Raw genomic sequence first — 18,297 nt, 5'->3', positions numbered from 1 at the left:
TCTGAAGGAGGTTCCAGGCTCACGCAGGGCTCGAACTCATGAGTGGTGAGATCATGACCTGAGCTGAAGTCCGACGCTCAACCGACTGAGCCACCCAGGTGCCACGTAAGGCCACAACGTTCTTAAGGGGAAGGCTCTACCAGAAATGTTAATTTATTTTCAGGGAAAATGTTTAACGTTGACAGAACTAAATGGAGGCTTTTTTTTTTTCCCCCTCCACCAATTACACCATAAGATCCCTGGGTTTTTCTAGGCAGGACTAAAATTTCCCATTGAAGCAAATCTATTTGTGAAGATGACCATGGATATTTTAGGGACTGGGTATGTTTTCGATTATGGATCATTTTTTTAGGATAACTCTCCATTATGTGATCTCAGGCTATAACAATGTTTAAAGAAAAGTTGAGCTCCCCAAACCACTTGATTCCTTCGTTGTTGGTTTTTTTTAATGTTTTGATGTTAAACAATTTTACTGTGACATCAAAGACGATTTTGAAAGATGCCATTTCAACCTATAATCCCTCCACAAAAGAATTCCTCATAATTCTCCATGTCCTCTTTAATTTTTTTTATTCACAGATCTGTTCTCTGTATATATGTATGTATTTCATTAAAAGGAATTAACCTCTAGTGTAGAAGTTCCCTAAATAGTCTTTTAGTTTTTCCTTAAAAAAAAAAACAAAAAACAAAAAACACAACCCAAACCTTAAGCAAGTCACTGGCGTGATAAATGCCGCAGAGCACAACCCGGGGAAACATTAAGTGCACCGGCACATTCTGGGTCGGAGACATTTAGGGCAACACTTTGAAGCCTGCTTCATTCAGCAGTTGTTCTGACACTTCCCACATCCCAGCTCATAGGAAACAGAAAAAGGAAAACAGGTGTTTTACTTATTCCACCTGGCCTAGCAAACTCATTGCTCAAGAGTTTAAGTCAATATTTTTCTGCAGTTGAAATAACATCTCAAATAGTGTAACACAGTGGTTCTCACCCCGGCTGATGTAACCAGAGCTCATGGGAGAGGGAGGAAAGTTTTTTTTTAAACCCTGCTGCTGGTCCCAACCCTGTACAATCAAACACTCTCTAAGGATGAAACCCCAGCACCGTGGTTTTCTGGCTCCCCAGGTGACTTAATGTGCAAGCAGGACCGGCTTAGAATAACTCATTAGTCAAAGGAAGCCCATGGGAAATCTTATCTGGAAGTGAAGAACTCCTCGTAATTAAATAAAATAGCAGATGTAAAAGTACCTAACAGTGCCTGTGACCCAGAGGACACTTAATAAATGTTAATTAAGCACAAAAAAATAACTGAAATAATTACTCTTTCTCCGCAGTGAATTCATCTTGTAATTTTATTGGCTTGTTTATCACTTGCTGTTTTTTTCTTAGCCATGATTCATTCTATCTCTGGTAATAAAATTGTTAACGTATACCCATAATCCTGTTCAATTACAAGAGCTCTGTAATATTTCCAACAACCCTTAATCACTTATTTAATACAACTTTCCCCCCAGAACAGTGGCTAATATATACCAAATACTCAATGAAGAGGAGCTATTTATAATAATTATTATTATTCAGAATTCATGATAATTCTTCTCAAGTAGGCTGAAACCCATTTGACAGTATTTGGAGAGCTTAACAAGAATGTAAAAAAAAAAAAATTAGGGCAATATTTTACACACTTATTAAAACAGGCTTTTAAGCAAACCAGTTCTTTTTATAATTTTGTGGGGAAAAAATTAAATATGATCATTGCTCAGGTAGCTGGCTTATCTACCTATTCAAGGGGCCCAGAAAAAGCTACTGTTAATGCTTAGCAGTTTCCATAGTTACTTGGAAACGCTAACACGGCAATTAGTTACAAATGGTCTCTGAGCCAACTTGCCTACCACTGCCTCCCTGAACCTGAGTTAGGAAGGTGATTTTTTTTTTTTTTTAATGTTTATTCTTGAGAGAGAGAAAGCACGCATGACAGCTGGGGGGAGAGAGAGGGAGACAGAGGATCTGAAGAGAGCTCTGTGCTGACAGCAGAGAGCCCAATGCGGGGCTCAAACCCACAAACCATAAGATCATGACTTGAGCCCAAGTCCGAAGCTTCACCACCAACTGAGCCACCCAGGTGCCCCTTGGTAGGTTTTTTTTTCCTCAAGTTACTCAACATACAATGTAGGATTGGTTTCAGGAGTAGAACCCAGTGATTCATCACTTACATATATATAACACCCAGGGCTCATCCCAACAAGTGCCCTCCTTAATGCCCATCACCCATCTGGAAAATACTGTGGAAGCTCCTCAAAAAATTAAAAATAGAACTAAGCTAGATGATTTTTTAAAGTTTATTTATCGAGAGAGAGAGAGAGAACACACAAGTGGGGTTGAGGGAGAGGGAGAGAGAGAGAATCCCAAGCAGGCCCTGCACCGTCAGCGAAGAGCTCAACCTCGGGCTCAACCTCCCGAACCGTGAGAGCATCAATGGAGGAGCTGAAACCAAGAGTCGGATGCTTCACCGACTGAGCCACCCAGGCGCCCCAGGAAGGTGACTGTTCCACGTGTTCACATCACCCCTCGGTTCTGAGAAACCACAAATCTGTTTTAAAAAACAAAATGTAATTTCTTAACCCAAACAAGGAGCTCTTCTCTATGAAAATGTCCGAACCTCTGGCTCTGTCCTGTTCAGATGAAACTGGTCTGTCCTCATCCTCTCCTCATGCTGTGCCACGACAGGAGACCAGCAGCTATGCTGGAGGATTTGCTGTCCCCAGTTCAGGATTCACACTGGTCAGAATAACCCTTCTGTTGCTTGTACCTGAGCAAGCTACACCCTGCATCCCTATGCCTTCCGTGTCCAAACATCTACTCTGTCAGGTTTTAAATCAGCTGGACTCAAAAATAATGATGTACAAAAATAATAAAGACACGTACATTAAAAAAACAAAAACAAAAACAAAAAACACGTACAGGGACGCCTGGGTGGCTCAGTCATGCTCTGACCCGCATCGGGCTCTGTGCTGACAGCTCTGAGCCTGGAGCCTGCTTCGGATTCTGTGTCTCCCTCTCTCTCTCTGTCCTCACCTGCTTATGCTTTGTTTCTCTCTGTCTCTCAAAAACAAATAAACATTAAAAAAAATTTAACAAAAAACCACGTACAAAAATAATCATGATGTGCACTTCTTTATGTGTATATTACATGTCACTAACAAGTGCTATGGTCTAAAAGGTTGTGTTCCCCTAAAATTCACACACTGGAATCCCAACACCCAATGTGGCAGTATTAGGAGGTGGTGCCTTTGGGAAGTGCTCAGGTCGTGAGAAGGGAGCCCTCATGGATGGGGCTAGTAGCCTTATAAAAGAGGACCTTGCGAGCTCCTTCACCACTACCACCGTATGAGGACACAGGGAGAAATCTTGTGACCCAGAAGAGGGCACTCAGCTGACCATGGTGGTGCCCTAATCACCAGCTTCCAGCCTCCAGCCAATGAGAAAAACCCGTAGTCTATAAGCCACCCAGTGTGTGGTATTTTGTTACTGCAGCCCTAAGACAAGGTCAAACGTGATCACACAAGGGCCTTTGGCTAGTAACAGCTTGGTTGCTCAGTAAGAATATAGTGCCGACTGGGGGTGCCTGGGGGGCTCAGTTGGTTAAGCATCCGACTTTGGCTCAGGTCATGATCCCACGGTTCGGGAGTTCAAGCCCCGCATCGGGCTCCACGCTGATGGTGCAGAGCCTACTTGTGATTCTCTCTCTCTCTCTCTCTCTCTCTCTCTCTCTCTCTCTCCCTCCCTCTCTCTCTGCTCCCTCAGCCCTCTCTCTCTCAAAATGAATAAACTTAAAAAAAACAAAAAACAAAAAAAGAACGTATGGATGACTGTCACCGGCCAGGAAGAGTCAAAGGGGCAAGAGAGATGGAGAAGATGACAGAGAGGCCCTCTCGAAAGACCTCATGCTCAGGGGAGCACGCGGACTGGCTCCTGCAACACCAGGGCTCTGACAGAGCAGCCACGGGGTGACGAAGAAACACAAAGGACAGGGTCACAGAGGCAGCCCCAGACACCAAGCCTGAACGAGAAGCAGAAATGGGGAGGTGATAGTTGGGGACAACAACGTTAAGGGAAGAACTGCAGTTCACGTCCATCGTTCCCTCAACTCTATCTCCTGAACTTGACATTGCCTTCTCCGCCATTTGCATTAGCTCCCAACATTTGGCTCTTTCAATGAGATCATAAGCACCTTGACGGTCGGCACCTTGTGTCACTAGTAGAAGAACTAATTTTAGTTTCTGTATGATCAAGTGTATACAGCACTTTAGATAGCTAGACACGGATAGTACCTGAATATTAAAACTGGTGTAACTCACGTTTTCATTTAACCCTCTGGTTGGCCAAGCACTGAATTACTAGTGTGAGATGGTCCTGTGAAGGCCTCACGCAAGTGATTCCAATTTGTCCTGGCTGATTCATTTTTGTTGTTGGGAAAACTGCCATGTCTGGAACCCCCACTGTAATGGAGCTACAGAGGATCCCTAGAGGACACACTCCCAGACTCATGCTATGGTGGGCGCCATCTCCCCAGGACCATTCCACAGCCCTCCCCTATGCTGGAGTTTCTAAAGTGTTCCTGGATCTATTCAGGATACAATCTTTTCTATTAACCAGGTTCTCCATGACTCTGTCACTACATATTATCATTATTATTATTATTATTATTATTATTATTAATTTGCCAAGTACACAGTCCAGAAAAGCAGCTAATACACTGGGCAGAGATGGCCCTTGAAACATAGTCTCAGGTGTTTTTAATTTCCTAATCACAACTATCGCTAACTAGCTATGGCAATCTTACCCGACAACAGGACCCACGATCTTCAGCAGCATTGCTTTTATTTGCAAAACCAGACATATACCTAATCCCCAAGAATGTGCTTCAAATATTAAGGATTATACATGAAGGTTCTGCATGCATCCACATGCACGTAAGCATAGTTAAATATATATCAACTTTCTACAGTCCTAACACAGGGAACATACAAAATCCTCCTGACTTCCAATGCGTGCCCAGAGATACGAATCCCACACATATTTGGGGTTCTTTTGAGATAACGTAACTGATTCTAGGGTCCACCCCAAGTTTACAAAAATTCTCTGGCTTGGGGTTCCCCCCCGCCACAAAAGTAGCCAAGCTTAACTTCAAATATTTTGCCATCCTAACATTTGGAGGAATAAAGCACACTGTCTTCACGGAGGTTGTAACTCTCCTTCTTGAAGGACTATGAGATGCCACATGGCCACACCTTCCTCCCAGCTTCAGGCCTGGGACAGTCAGCAACGGTGTCTCCTAATTACCGCCTCCCTTTCCTCCCTTCTCTCCTAGAGAGAGAAGGCTCTGTCAGCACAGAGCCTGATGCAGGGCTCGAACCCACGAACCGTGAGATCATGACCTGAGCCGAAGTCAGATGCTTGCTTAACCGACTGAGCCACCCAGGAGCCCTGAGGTGCAGAATATTACTTCTGGTCTAACTCCCTGATTCTATAGAGTCACAACTGGCTCCCAAGTATTCCCACTACTCACTACCCAGGGACGATCACTTAGCTTCCTCCCATTTCCAGACTCCTTCACCTGGTGACCTGCTTCCCAGATGTCCACTCTCAGTCCCCATTCAGAGAGCCTTCAGTGTAGACAGGGGCCCCTGCTGGGCACACCTTACTCCGAAGCTCCCTTTCCCAGAGCACTGTTCTCACTATACCTGAATGATGCCATCGCTTATTCAGCTAGCTCACTTCGGAGCTCTGAGTGACTCTTTGTTAAATTCTTTATGTCCTGGACCTGGGCACAGCAGTGACACTTACATGGAAACTGGGTCGTGAAGAGAGTGACCAGTGCATCCCCGTTTATCAGGGAAATTCCCAGCTTTAGCAAGGAAAGTCCCAAGTCCCAGGAAACCCCTCAGTTCCAAAGCAAACCCCTCAGTTCCTCAAGCAAAGCAGGATGGCTGGTCACTCTAGCAGGGGATACCAGTCAGGTCAGACAGCCTGCTCACTGCTCCTTCCGCTAAGTGTGCTCAGACATCCAGGCTGGGCCCGGAGCCCTATCTGTGCCAACTGGTCCCTGTAGCCCACCACTGTCCAAAAGAACTTTCGGCAACATCCGCGACGTCCAGTAAGGCGGCACCAGCCACGCGTCATTACTTGGCACCCGCCTTCTGGCTCGGTGAACTGAGAAGCTGAGTTTTTACATTTTAATTAATTTTAATTACTTTAAACTTAAATCACCCCATGTGGCTAGTGGCTACTGCACTGGGCAGCTCAGCTCCAGTGTTACATACACAGAACCAGGGTCCACTGCTGTGCAGACGAATGAGCTTTGAAGTCAGACAGACCTTGGTCCAAATCCTGGACCAACTCCCTCATTTACAAATGTGTCACACCTTCTTGGGGAAACACATTTCTTCATCTGTAATCCTTCCAAATTTACTAGGGGACAATGTTCAGGAAGTGGCTGGCCCGCTGAACTTCAAGAAATAGGATTTCTTTAGAAGTAAACCAAATCTATGTAAAAATGCTAAAAAAATTTTTTTTGACTCTGAACCCCAAAAGCGAATGAATGGGAATCATTTCAACCAGATCTTCAAAATACGCATCAGGTTTAAATTCAGATTCTAAACTGCCACGGCTGTCCCACGGGGCTCGCCAGGACTTGATTTCTGTCCCAGGCCTGTCGAGGGCTGTCACTGAGCCCCATCAGAAGGCGCCCTGGGGCAGCGGGCACTGGGTATCTAGGAGACACTGAGCCAGCTCACCTGAGCGTGGCCCTACACAGAGCCAGGAGCAGGGATCCAGGCTGGTCACAGAGAAGGGAGGAGGCAGTGCAGAGGAACCAGGGACATGGGGCAGGTGGGGCAGAGCGTGCTGGGAGGGGGGGACCACCCTGGAGCACATCCTTCACAGCACACAGCCCCCTAGGCACCTGCTCCCTCCCGCAGGCTGCCAGCAAGGAGCCCCCCACCCCCACCCCAGGGCAGCAGGTGCTCTCTGGAGCCTGCCCCCCTCCCCAGGCCCTAAGGAATCCATTCCCAAGCAGCAGGAATGGGCGGTATGTACCCCCCCAGGGGCAAGCTGCAAATCAGCATCACCCTGAAAGCTTTTCAAAAACCAAGTGTTCCCCAGGACTGGGAACTGGTGTTTGTAAAAAGCTCTCAGGTGATTCCTGCGCAGCTGGGGACTCAGTATTCTTCATCTGAATGCTTGGGAAGGGGATTCTTCTTCTAAAGTTGTTTTTTGTTTTTTTTTTTTTTTTTTGAGGGGGGTGGGACAGAGAGAGGAAGGGAGAGTGAGAATCCCAAGCAGGCTCTGCACTGTTGAGAACCCGCGAGATCTCCATGACCTGGGCCGAAGTCAAGAGTCGGATGCCCAACTGAGTCACCCAGGTGCCCCTGAGAAGGGGATTCTTATATGCAGCCAAGATGAGAAGGATCACCCACAGAAAGAAATACTACCTAAGGCTGCAGGAAAAAGTCCTCCCCACCTTTTTTAACACCCAGTGTGGGGCTCAAACTCATGACCCCAAGATCTAGAGTTACAAGCTTCTCCGACTGAGCCAGCCAGGCGCTCCAAGAAGTCCCTTTCTTAATGGTTCCTTCCCCTTGCTGCGGGGGCAGCACTGAGAAGGCTGCAGGGCCCTTCAAGCTGCCCCCCTCCCTCACATCCCAACTTGAAGAGCACCTTCTGGTTCCCCAGGACCCACCAGTCCAAGGACGAACCTGTCTAATGTCTCATGTGCAGCACTGGTGGGGTGGAGGGTGTCCTTCTTGCCCACTAACCCCTGAGCACCCCAGGGCAGATGCTGAGGTCCACGCTGGTCCTATGTCTCAGGGCTGGTTCTGGCACTGAGGAAGCCCACAATAAATGCTATTATTGTGGTTCTTACCCTCATTTCACTGAAAAGGAAACCAGCTCCTAGAGATGGTATGACTCACCCAAGGCCCCATGACACTGGGGGCAGGGCTGGGACAGGAACTCTGGGCTCCTGGGTTCTTCCTCTTCCTGATACCCCAGGGTGCTGCCCCACTGCCTCCCCCACCCTCACTCCACACACACACACAAAACATACACCTTTTTCTTTTCTCCCTTTCTTGGTCAATATGCAGGCTGCCAGTCCAGATAAATTCTCAGTATTCTAGGGCTTTCAGTTCTAGGACCCCACCTATCCTCAAAACAGTCTGGGGGCTCTTCTAAGAACACCCTTTGGGCACTATACGGTGGAGGGACAGTTTGGGCACAGCTTTGGAGTCTTGACTCACCTGGGTTGCCACTTGGCAGCTGGGTGATCTTAGATGGATTTCTTAACCTCTCTGGGCTCAGGTTCCTCAACTATAAAATGGGAATGATAATTTTATCACTCAAGATTGTGGGGAGGATTATTAGCTGAGATCAATCAAAGAGACCAGATGGGCACCTTGGGTCAGCCAGCAGGAAGCGCTAACATTGTTCATCACCTGCTCCGTGCTCCAGATTCTGGCCCACAAGAGCTTCCAGAGTGTGCATCCTCCTGCCCTATTTACCCCCATCTCTTCCCCTGGGGCCACCCTGGGCCAGCTGGCCCACCTCACGGCTCCTCTCCTGATCCCTCCTCTTGGGTGCCTGGACCCCCCTGGAGGACCAGATGGCTGTTGAGGTGTCTGAAGGCACCAGACTCATCCCCACCCCGCCCTGCCAGAGCCCCCAGAAATAAGTGAGAAGTAGCTTTTTTCTATTCCTCATTCCAGACTTCCTTAATTAAAATCAAATATTTGCACTCTCCAAGGCCTATAAACCTGAACTGTCTACAGGAAGAAAAAAAAAAAAAAAAAAGATGCAAAGAGAGTAGTGTGGGCAGAGGTGGCCCGGGAGAACCTCAGAGAAAGGGCAGTCGATCTTGAGCAACCGCACAGAGCCAGCCAAGAGCCCGGGGTGAGTGGGGGAAAGCTGCCATCTCCAATGCAATCACCCCTGCTTTTCTCAATCGACCTCCACAAGAATCAATGGCATATTCGCTCCGAGAAAGGCTCACTGAAAATCATCTGAGGGTACGAACGTTGGCAGGGGTTGGGGGAGGGGATGGAAGCAAGGACCACACTACTCCAGCCCCTCCCCAGAAGCTGTCACACAAGCAGGAAGTGCGCCCCTGCTCCACCCCAGCATGGCTGTATCAGCCCATAAAATAAGAAATATCTGGAACGGGGTGGGGACTGGTTGCTGCCCAGAGCCCTACCCTCAGTGCCTCTATGCCCCCCAGTGCTCCCTGACACCCCTCCCCCCAGGATCCAGCAAGGAAAGGATTAAAAACAGGCTTCCAGAAATTACCCCGGTGGGTTAAACATTCTGACCATCACCCCCGGGCACAGGTGAGGGGCATGAAGAATGCGCACAAAATTTGGGGGTGATTCGAGGAGGGACAAGGCCTTAATGTTTGCCGGAAGAAGAGAGAGAGAGGGAGGAGGAGACTGGTTCATGTGGCAATGGTAGTGGCACTGAGGACAGGCCACGGAACCACCGCACCTCTGTCCCTCTAGGCCACTCACTCCATCCAAGTTCAGGTCATCGCTTCACCAGAAGCCTCCCTAACCAGGCAAAAAGCAAAGTGGGTGCTGAGCCCCCCGGGGCAATGCACAGCTGACCTGTTGCCTGCCCGGCTTCCACACCCCTTCTGGTAATAGCACCCACTTTTCCAATGGGGCATCCCCAGCCCTCCCCTCCACATGTTCCTGGGGCCAGTATGTTAGCTAGGGGAGAGTGGTCAAAGCATAGAATCTTCTAGAACCCATGGCTGGCTCCAGAACAGGCAGGTGACCCTAACTAGCCATGGGAGTCCTCCTGAGGTTCAAGAATGGGTATGTGACCCCGAGTGGCTAATAAGAGGTTTCTCTAGCACTCGGGCTGCAGACGCTGCGAGAAGGACGCCTGGTTACCCCCGTGGGGTGGTCAACATGAGAAGACATAAGCCTGGGCCCACACTGCCGCCGGCTGGCTCTTGCTGTCTGGAAAAGAGGGTCTGCCTAAGAAACAAGGAAGAAAGGGCGGAGGGCCAAGAGACAGACAAAACCCGGCCCCTGGATCAGCCATGCCTGTTTAGCTACTTGACACAAGAAATTATCCTTTTTAAACCTAAGCTGGCCTGAGTTTGGTTTTTGTCACTTGCAGCCTGAAGCACCTGATGCACACCATCCTCGGTGGGTTTACGAGACCTGCTGGTCAGTCGCTGCCAGGCCCTGCTTCCTGCCCCGGCTGCCGTTTCGGGCCTGACGTAGTGGCTTGTTGAGGGCCCCCAGGGAGGCTGGCTCCGGGCCCTCGGCCTTCTGCATGGGGCACACAGAGCATCCCTCTCTCACTGTGGACCCCAGACCCCAGGCTCTTGTCCGCACCTCCCACACTGCCTGTTCTAATGCGCAAATCCTTCACAGGCCCCTCGCAGTGCCTACGGATTGTGATGTAGATTCCTTTCACACCACTTACAAGGCCCCTGGGCCCTGAAGACAGCTCCCCTGTTCCTCCATGGGCATCTGCACAGTCGGCTTCATAAGTCATGTTCCACAAGGTAGGTGTTTTTACAATTCCAATCGACGTCAAAAGCTCTTTGAGGACAAGAGCTTATGTCCCTAATGTACTTTAAAAAAAAAATTAAACTTATTTACTTATTTTGAGAGAAAGAGAGAGTACGAGCAGGGGAGAGCCACCCAGGCGCTCCCCTCATGTTCTGTAACCTGCAGCCCCTCCACTGAGGTCAAAGCCCCCCTTTTCATGCAGAGGGAGTTAGTGCTGATAGAACCTCATAAACACAGCCTCTACCCTTCAAAAGTTATCAAAACCCTCCCCAAAGCTCTCTAACACCCACCAAGACGAAGATACTCTGGGATACATAAGCCTTTGTTATGTAAATTAGGGGGGGGTTTGTTTCCCACTGAAACCGGCCAGTTGTGTAAATTTCATCCAAAGCCATAGGGAAAAATATCCATGCATAAAACTTCTCTGGACTAAACGTAAACTGACAGTATTTATCGCCACAGTGTGCAGAGTTAATGCCAAAATGGGTTTTAGAGATCTTCTGGGGCAACCTTCCCATTTTACAGAAGTGGAAACTGAAATTCCAAGAAGTGAACTGACACCTGGGGTCACCCCGCTGAGAGGCAAAGGAGCCAGGGCAAACAGCGGCTTCTCTGCTTCCCCCTCCACAAAGTTACAAATAACTTCACCTCCATTTTACTTTATTACAATGCTACTTAACACACCCTCACTTAAAATTATGTAAGCCACAGGGAAACTCTATATGTATTTTCTGCTCTTTGCACTACATCTCATCTGAAAAACGGGGCTCCTGTGGTTACTGGCAGCCTTAGGCTTAGTGTGGCTTTCTCACCCTCTCTACCACCCCGTAACAGTGGCGACACAGACAGTCACAGGGGCTGGTTGTGCAATGACAGGCAGTCTCCACTTCCTAATGTGGAGACCTAGGTGGTGAAATGTCTTTGCGAAAATGTCTACCCTCTCCTGGACCCAGCAAGTCGTCATGAGGAGGTTCGTTCACGGCAAAGTGTTGTGTTGCATCTATCTCGTTAATCTCTAAAGAGAAAGCATCTTGTTGGGGTGCCTGGGTGGCTGAGTCGGTTGAGCATCTGACTTCAGCTCAGGTCATAATCTCGCGGTTTGCGAGTTCAAGCCCCGCGTCAGGCTCTGTGCTGACAGCTGGGAGTCTGGAGCCTGCTTCGGATTCTGTGTCTCCTCTCTCTGCCCCTCCCCTGCTTGTGCTCTGTCTCTCTCTATCAAAAATAAATAAATGTAGGGGCGCCTGGCTGGCGCAGTCGGTTAAGCATCCGACTTTAGCCAGGTCACGATCTCGCGGTCCGTGAGTTCGAGCCCCGCGTCGGGCTCTGGGCTGATGGCTCGGAGCCTGGAGCCTGTTTCCGATTCTGTGTCTCCCTCTCTCTCTGCCCCTCGCCCATTCATGCTCTGTCTCTCTCTGTCCCAAAAATAAATAAACGTTGAAAAAAAAAAATTAAAAAAAAAATAAATAAATGTAAAAAAAAAAAAAAAGAATTAAAAGAAAAAGAAAAAGCATCTTGCAAAGTAAAGGTGATTTCAGGAACAGCCTGGAAGTTGGATTTCTGGCTGTTCCTTTCACTCACTGTGTGGCCTTGGATAAGATACTTAGCCTCTCTGAGCCTGTCTCTTCATTTTCAAAAATGGTGGTAATACCTCCACTGAACAGGGGCTGAGTCCCTCTTGAGCTCTGCTTTAGGCCTCGGCCAATCTGTTGACCGAGGCCATCGCCCTAGATTCTCTGAATCTTTCCCCTCCTGCCACCCATCAACCCCTCAACTGCTCAGGCCAGCTGACACGATCCCATCCACACCCCACCCCTTGGGTGCAGCATCACCTGCCTGGGGGCCGACCACCCCTTGGCCAGCAGGGTCCAGCACAATAACCCAGTCACCTACGAATCGGTCTAGAAGCCCATGGCAGGGTTTCTCCTCAGACTGAAAACCTCTAACATCACTGTAAAATTACTTACTTTTTTCCTCATGGGATCCAATGGAAGTTAACGTCAGTCACCAAAATCTATATGGTCCGTTTCCACACACAGCAATAAATAGACTATGTAATACTTACAGGATTCCTTTAACGCTCTCTGTCCAAAATTAAGCTTGTGTTCTGTTTACTGTTGTCAGTGAGGAACAGACAGGGGTCTCCCTAACCACGCTTTATGTCTGGATCTCGCCCTGCATCACGCACCCCACAGCAGGGCCAGGGGCCCTCTCCACCACACCGCTTCTAAGCAGTCTATCTATCTATAGGCTGAACCTCTGCATCTGCTCCCCAGCCCCCAGCCGCACCCAGTGAGGAGTCTAGACTTGCTCAGACGAGGGGGAAAAGCAGAACTTACAAGCAGAAGCTCGACCTGGGGGGGGGGGGGGGGGGGGGGGGCTTCTAATGCTGTGGCAGACCTGCTGGGGTGAAGAAGAAAAGCACGGGGACCGAAGCCTTCCACTCATGGCGTGAACTTCTGTCTCTCTGCTTATAGTAAAAGTACCAAAATCAGGTCTCACCCAATGCCCCAGCTGCAAATTCTGGCAACGGCTCAAAAGAAATCTGATGATAAGAGAATGTAGGAAGGATCAAAGATCACAGATCGCGAACCCCAACACACTATTTACGGAGGCTTATACTGGGGCAAGGAAGAAAAGGGGTGCAGGGAAGCTGCTGGAACTTCTTTCTTCAAAGCCCAGAAAAGAGAACACTTTTTATTCTCTTTAACTCCTGCTACAGCCAGTTACAGGTAGTGGAAACAATCTCTTTCAAATGTGCTGTAGGTGCATACACACGAGCACACATGTGCGTGCATGCATCTGCTCAGCCCCTTTGCTACCACCCACCAGCCTTTGCAAATGAAAAGCCAGGTAGAGGGAGCCCTCATAAAGTGCTGGTGGGCATTAAAAATGTTAGTGTAACCACTTCAGAAAATAGTTCAGCAGGTCCTCAAAAAGTTAACATAAAACTCTACACAATCCAGCAAATTTCACTCCTATGTATCTGCCCAGGAGAAACTAAAACCCATGCCTACACAGAGACTCGCACAGGAATGTTTGTAGCAGCATTATCTGTCAGAGTCCTAAACCGAAAACAACCCAAATGTCTACCCACCATGGAGTAGAGACGACGCGGTGTGTCTGTACAATGGATCATTATCCCACAATAAAAAGGAGCAAAGTACTCACGCACTTGACATTGCACGTGAACCTTAAGAACATTAGACTCAGTACAAAAGCCAGACACAGAAACCACATACTATATGATTCCACTTACATGAAATGAATGCCCGAGAGGAAAGTTTAGAGACAAATTTAGAGGGACAAAAGCAGATTAGTGGTTTACCTGGGGCTGGGGACAGGGAGTAACTGTAAATGCGTATAAAAGATCTTACTGGGGTGATGAAAATATCCTAGAACTGCATTATGGTCATGGTTGCACCAGGGGTAAAGGGACTAAAAACCACTGAACTGTAACTGTAACGGGTAGATTTTATAATAAATAAAATACACCTTGTATTAGTTTCCTACTGCTGCTGTTGCAATGACCACAAATGTAGCAGCTTAAAACAACACAAATTTATTATCTTTTAATTCTGGAGGTCAGAAACCCAGACAGGGTTTTACTGGGTTTGAATCAAGGTGAATGAAATCAATACCCTCCCTCCGGAGACTCTGGGGGAGAATGTGTTCTCTGGTTTCTGGTGGCTGCTATGTCCCCTGGCCTGTGCCCCTCCCCCACCCTCAAAGCCAGTAAGTAGGGTGGCTTCCTGTATCTCCGATTCTGACCCCATTTCTATCATTCATTCACCTACTTCCCCGACTCTGACCCTCCCTCTTATGAGGCCCACCAGATAACCCAGGCTGATTTTCCCATCTCAGGAACTTGAACTTAGTCACATCTGCAGGTCCCTGTTGCCATGGAAGGCATGGTATTCACAGGCTCTGGGGATTAGGATGGGGTGTCACTGGGGGACCATTATTCTGTCTACCATGTGCCTCAATAATAGCCAGTGCAGGACGTGGCCAGCAGGTAGGGCTCATGCAGGTGATCTAGAACCCCCACCACTAAAGAAGCCCTCGGGAGCCCTGTCCTAGGGGACCACGTGGGGCATAAAGGAACTGAAAGGGCCCTCATTTTGTCTTCAACACCTAGGAGGGAAGAGGGGAAGAGAATGGTAAGTCCTGAGAAGGAGACCTGGACAAATGGTCAAGTTCTAGATGACGGAGGGTATGTGAGGGAGGGGAGCAATGCCTTTAATTTTCACCTGACTTGACTCCCCCCCCCCCGCCGACCCCACAGTCAAGACTAAGGAAAAAAGAGATGTCTGCATGAGATCCAAGCCTCTGGGTGTTCTGAAATTTCCACCTCACTGATTATCTTAAAAGAACCCAAATTAAGTTAGTCCCCAGACGATCTCTGATTCCGGCAAGCACTAAGTCAGTATGTAAGGAGCCACCAGAACGGTTCCCTCAGCAGGCACCACGCCAGACCGTCCTCATCAAGGGAATGGGAAGGAACAAGCAGGACCCGACTCTGCTCTGGTTACAGGTGGCGTCCAGAACCCAGGACCTGCAGGCCTGATGCCCCTCCCCACTCCCGTCTTACAGTCACCCTGCCCAGGGCCACCTCTCTGCCTTGTCCCCATCAGCTTTAGGGCCTTCCCGACAGATGGAAATGGTGCCTTCCTCCCCGTCTCTTCTACTGGAGTGTGCTCCCCTAGTGCCCAGCACGATGTGGGCACAGAACGGGTACCCAGTAAACACCGGGAACCATGTAAACGTATACACTGTATATGCATGCTTTGTATACATAAACGTGTTTTTATTTCTGGTATACGGTGTTTGGAAAAGGCTTTTTTCATATACACGTACAAACGTTTATGTGCACATTTTACATATGCAGACAGGTTTATATGCCTAAAAGCACATTTTATATAGAGAACATAGGCGTTCGGTAAACGATTGTTTCATAAATACACTTACATCTATGTATGTACGTACGTGCATACAAGTACATATATATGAATGAGGGAATTTAGATAAAAAGCAAGACGTGGTTTAAAGGCAGAACAGGCTGGGGAGCCAAAATGAAAATTCTAGAAAGACAGACATTATGTCTCTTTTGTTCTCCACTGTATCCCCAAGTCTAATGTAGCACAGTGCCTGCCTGGCACCTAGGATGTGCTCAGTAAATACTGGGTGAATGCAGGAACGGTCAGCCTACTTTCACTGGACAAGCATTTACTGAGCAAGTACTTACCAAGTGTCAGCTGTGGGGCAAGACTCTGGGGATCCAAGGTAAACAAACAGACAGAACCGGGCCTCTACCTTTTGGGGGTGGGGAGACCCAACACCCAGGCCCAAAAGCCACACACACCACATCCAAATGGAGAGGAGAGCTTTGACGGGAAGGAACAGGGTGCTGAGGTGAAAGGGAAGATCTATGTAGGGAAGTCGATCTGCAGAGACCCAGGGACACAGTGATCAGGCAGAGGGAACAGCATGCACCAAGGGCAGGAAGAGCCCAGTTCTCTAGGGAACATAAAGAAGCTGGGGGGTGGGGGTGGGGCGGGGGGGCAGCGACAACAGGCAAGGAAAGGCAGAGACGCAACGGGGAACTCAGGAGGCAGGGGCTGGATCCCCAGGACCTTGGGTTTTGTTCAGGTTTTAAATGACAACAGAAAGCCACTGAGGGTTTTTAGCAGAGGGACGGCATGGTCTGATACACACTTTTCAGAAGATCTGGAGCAGTATGAAACATGAATTGGAAGAGGTTAAAATATCCTCCCCAGCATCATGCCGACTTGTCAAAGAGTGAGCAACAGTCCTCCCGGCCACCCCCGAACAGCACTCAGGAAGCTAACACATGACTTGGCCATCAATTCACTTCATTTTTCCAGACCGTTAGGGAGCACCTAGTATGTACCAGGCACTGTGATAAATACTGGAGGCACTGAAGTGAAAGAGACACAGGCCCTTTCCTCCAGGAACCGAAAATCTCTACTGTCCAAGAGCAGCCAGTCTGGCACAGGTGAGAAGAATTTAATTCAGTCCAAATATTTAAGAAAGGGGGTAGAAATTGAGCCCCCGGATCAACACAGTGTCCTTATTTCCTCCTTTCTTTGTCATTTATTTGTTTATACCCTGCCTCCTTCCAAAAGAGATTGGGGATAACCTGCAGCAAAAAAAGGATAGATGAAGATAATAAACAGACAAAGAAAATGACAGCCGAGACAAACAAACAGACTGAACCCAAGGGCCCTTTACGGCTGCTGGTGTTCAAGCATAAATTTGGCTCTGAGCACCCTGGCAGCCAGGGCAGAAAGGCAGAGAGGTTAAGGGGGAAGAATGACCTTTCCTCTGTGGAAACAGCTTTTCCTGGCTGTCCCTAAATTCTAAAAATCAAAGATGGGGTCTACAGCAGGTGGGCATGGAAGTAAAGCCAGGGTGGGTGACCTGGGGTAAAAGTTCCACCTGCCAGTTCACCTTGTTCGTCACGGAACGCCACGTCTTCCCTTACACCCAGGCTCCCCATCTAGTTCTCCTAGTCGCCAAGCTAGAGGCGATGTTTCTTGGTAACTTCGTCTTTCTCACTCCCTCCCTCTCCATCACATGTTAAATTATTATTTTTTTTTAATTTTTTTTTCAACGTTTATTTATTTTTGGGACAGAGAGAGACAGAGCATGAACGGGGGAGGCGCAGAGAGAGAGGGAGACACAGAATCGGAAACAGGCTCCAGGCTCTGAGCCATCAGCCCAGAGCCCGACGCGGGGCTCGAACTCACGGACCGCGAGATCGTGACCTGAGCTGAAGTCGGACGCTTAACCGACTGCGCCACCCAGGCGCCCCAAATTAGATACAAGCTCTAACAATCCCATTTTCTCCCTCCACTGTCCAGCACCACTGCCCTGCTTCTGGCTCCCAGGCTCAGAAACAACCTCCTAACAGTGTCCTGCCTCTAGCCTGGCTCCTTCCCACCATGTCACCAGAGAGATTTTTCTAGAAATCATGTGTCTGGCTACATCACTTGTCTACTTACAATACTCTCATGAGTGGACACAACCCACCCTTGTCCACCACTAGGCAGCAGCCCTGTGGCTTGGGCAGGGCTGGCCACGCCTCCCTTAGGGGCGGCCCTTGTGTGGACCCTTAGCCTGTCAGCACACAGCATTCTCCTGGCCACAGGATTGGCTCCAGGGTGTGCACGTGACCTAAAGTCGTCCAGTAAGATTGGAGAAGAGAAGTAGATGTGAAGGCTGGAACTGCTGAACCTACATTACCACCAGGAGGGAGGCAGCCTGAGGATGAAGTTCATAGGGGAGGGCAGAGCTGAGAGAACAGAGAAATGAGCCAGGGCCCAGAACAAATGCCACCTAAAGCTTACCTACTTGGATGTTTCAGTGACACGTGTTCGTTAATTTCCTTTCCTCGCTGAGCCACCTTGAGTTGAGTTTCTTGTTACCAGCAACCAGAAGCACATCTGTTCTCCATAAACTCAACATAAAGTACAAACTCCTTAGTATGGTGTATAACAGAGGTCAGCAAACTACAGCTCGTGGGCCAAAGGAGGTCAACCATCTGCTTCTGTCAATAAAGTTTTATTGGAATACAGCCATACCCACTCATTTATAGATTGTCTATGGCTGCTCAGGTGCTACCATGGCAGAGTAGATCGCTTGTGACCATATGGCCCACAATGCCTAAAAATGTACCATCTGGTTCTTTTTTTTTATATG

General features: G+C 48.5%; 1 protein-coding gene across 1 annotated transcript in view; it reads right to left on the bottom strand.

The window, feature by feature from the left end:
• Positions 1-18,297, bottom strand: part of CYRIB (CYFIP related Rac1 interactor B) — a 138,142-nt gene that overhangs the window by 108,976 nt on the left and 10,869 nt on the right. The gene's annotated exons all lie outside the window — the stretch shown is intronic.

Source organism: Lynx canadensis, chromosome F2, assembly GCF_007474595.2.
Source record: "Lynx canadensis isolate LIC74 chromosome F2, mLynCan4.pri.v2, whole genome shotgun sequence".
NCBI lineage: Eukaryota > Metazoa > Chordata > Mammalia > Carnivora > Felidae > Lynx > Lynx canadensis.
This window is presented reverse-complemented; position numbering and strand designations above follow the sequence as displayed.